The sequence below is a fragment of the Vanessa atalanta genome, unplaced genomic scaffold, assembly GCF_905147765.1.
Source record: "Vanessa atalanta unplaced genomic scaffold, ilVanAtal1.2, whole genome shotgun sequence".
NCBI lineage: Eukaryota > Metazoa > Arthropoda > Insecta > Lepidoptera > Nymphalidae > Vanessa > Vanessa atalanta.
The window spans coordinates 7,501-10,473 of record NW_025919986.1 but is presented as its reverse complement, the minus strand read 5'-3'; the positions used below and the strand labels follow the sequence as shown (position 1 = coordinate 10,473).

Sequence of the window (2,973 nt, the reverse complement as noted above, 5' to 3'; positions counted from 1 at the left end):
ATGGAGTAGTGACGGTTCGAACGTCGAACATTCAAAAATTGATGTTAGACGCGAAGTGACCGGATCAGTACTCTTGTATAACGAAAAAAATGTTATTATCGTTTTCATTTGTCGTCTTTGTTGCGTGTCTTCTGGCGTGTCTCTCGATTCGTCGTATCGCGTTATATTATACTTTACGTAGTGTAACAACCAAGTATGTACGTACGATTCGTCTCGACCGCTGGGGATATTCACTGACACACGTGAAAATGATAAAAAGATTCTTTTTCGTTCTGTAAAACTGTGCCGACCGACGGACGCACGTAGATCTCTCTGCCTCATGCGCTCTTCCTCTTATCGTCGTCGTCGTCGCTCTCGCTACAATCTATCCTCATGGAATAAATGTTGATTCATTGTAGTCGATCTGCGACGTCGCGACGATATGAGAAAACGTTAGAGACGGAGTTCTTAAAAGATTCAGTGTATTCGTATAGTGTGTATAATTTTTATATTATATATGAACGGTCGTTTCTAAAATTCTTTTTGTTAATTTTTACATTTATCATGTACAAAAAATACACAACCCGAGTATCGGTACGATCACTCAAACACCGGGCGTCGATCCCAATGTTTTACGATAATAATCGTTGAACAATACATACGTACACGTCGTGTGCGAAGTGTTATTTTGAAAAAAAAACTCGATCTCGTTTAGAACGTTCGAATTCGTGACCGTTATGTGTCATTATGTGAAGACGCCTCCGCCGCCGCCGCCGCCGCCGCCGCTGTCGTCGCGTTATATATTATAGCGCACGCACGCGCGCGCGCGTGCTTAAAGCGCGTTTGTGTCTCATATAAATTTTTATAAGAGTCAACCGTTAAAATCTATCGCGTCTAACGCGATCGACGATACGGTGAGACGCTCGTTTCATACTGTGCGTATATTGTACATGCATGCATAAGTTTGTGTGTATTTTATATGCGAATATGAAACGAGAAGAGTAATTGACGACTTCAACAAGTCTCGGTTAGCTCCCTGGTTGATCCTGCCAGTAGTTATATGCTTGTCTCAAAGATTAAGCCATGCATGTCTCAGTGCAAGCCGTATTAAGGCGATACCGCGAATGGCTCAATATATCAGTTTTGGTTCCTTAGATCTTACTCAGTTACTTGGATAACTGTGGTAATTCTAGAGCTAATACATGCAATCAGAACTCTGACCAGTGATGGGATGAGTGCTTTTATTAGATCAAAACCAATCGACGGAGGGCGTCTCGTCCGAAGTCGTTAATTTTGATGAATCTGGATAACTTTTGCCGATCGCATGGTCCAGTACCGGCGACGCATCTTTCAAATGTCTGCCTTATCAACTTTCGATGGTAGTTTCTGCGACTACCATGGTTGTCACGGGTAACGGGGAATCAGGGTTCGATTCCGGAGAGGGAGCCTGAGAAACGGCTACCACATCCAAGGAAGGCAGCAGGCGCGCAAATTACCCACTCCCGGCACGGGGAGGTAGTGACGAAAAATAACGATACGGGACTCTTTCGAGGCCTCGTAATCGGAATGAGTACACTTTAAATATTTTAACGAGGAACAATTGGAGGGCAAGTCTGGTGCCAGCAGCCGCGGTAATTCCAGCTCCAATAGCGTATACTAAAATTGTTGCGGTTAAAAAGCTCGTAGTTGCATTTGTGCGCCGCGCTGTCGGTGCACCGCATCCGCGGTGATACTGACACGTCTGCGGAGCATATCGTCGGTGAGCCGGCGGTAAAACGCCGGTTCAATATCAAAATCCTATCGCGGTGCTCTTCAGTGAGTGTCGAGATGGGCCGACAATTTTACTTTGAACAAATTAGAGTGCTCAAAGCGGGCTCAAAATGCCGCTTGAATATTTCGTGCATGGAATAATAGAATATGATCTCGGTTCTATTTTGTTGGTTTTCAGAACTCCGAGGTAATGATTAATAGGGATAACTGGGGGCATTCGTATTGCGACGTTAGAGGTGAAATTCTTGGATCGTCGCAAGACGAACATCAGCGAAAGCATTTGCCAAAGGTGTTTTCATCAATCAAGAACGAAAGTTAGAGGTTCGAAGGCGATTAGATACCGCCCTAGTTCTAACCGTAAATATGTCATCTAGCGATCCGCCGACGTTACTACAATGGCTCGGCGGGCAGCTTCCGGGAAACCAAAGATTTTGGACTCCGGGGGGAGTATGGTTGCAAAGCTGAAACTTAAAGGAATTGACGGAAGGGCACCACCAGGAGTGGAGCCTGCGGCTTAATTTGACTCAACACGGGAAATCTCACCAGGCCCGGACACCGGAAGGATTGACAGATTAATAGCTCTTTCTTGATTCGGTGGGTGGTGGTGCATGGCCGTTCTTAGTTGGTGGAGCGATTTGTCTGGTTAATTCCGGTAACGAACGAGACTCTAGCCTGCTAAATAGGCGTCGTCATTTAGGTGTGCTCGATTTCGGTCGAGCAACTCACTGGCGGCGTATTAAAATTCTTCTTAGAGGGACCGGCGGCTTCGAGCCGCACGAGATTGAGCAATAACAGGTCTGTGATGCCCTTAGATGTCCTGGGCCGCACGCGCGCTACACTGAAGGAATCAGCATGTTCTCCCTGGCCTAGAGGCCCGGGCAACCCGTTGAAACTCCTTCGTGCTGGGGATTGGGGTTTGCAATTATCCCCCATAAACGAGGAATTCCTAGTAAGCGCGAGTCATAAGCTCGCGTTGATTACGTCCCTGCCCTTTGTACACACCGCCCGTCGCTACTACCGATTGAATGATTTAGTGAGGTCTTCGGACCGACACGCGGTGGCTTCACGGCCGTCGGCGTTGCTGGGAAGTTGACCAAACTTGATCATTTAGAGGAAGTAAAAGTCGTAACAAGGTTTCCGTAGGGGAACCTGCGGAAGGATCATTAACGTAAATTATCAATCTCGAAAGAGTGCGATAATGAACGATAATAAAATTCTAAAACA

At 46.2% G+C, this 2,973-nt stretch overlaps 1 non-coding gene across 1 annotated transcript; it reads left to right on the top strand.

Annotated features, from left to right (window-relative positions):
- Positions 1-1,012: 1,012 nt before the first annotated feature.
- LOC125076559 lies at positions 1,013-2,915 on the top strand. Its single transcript, XR_007120510.1, has one exon. It is a non-coding gene; the product is annotated as a small subunit ribosomal RNA (ribosomal RNA).
- Positions 2,916-2,973: the final 58 nt, after the last annotated feature.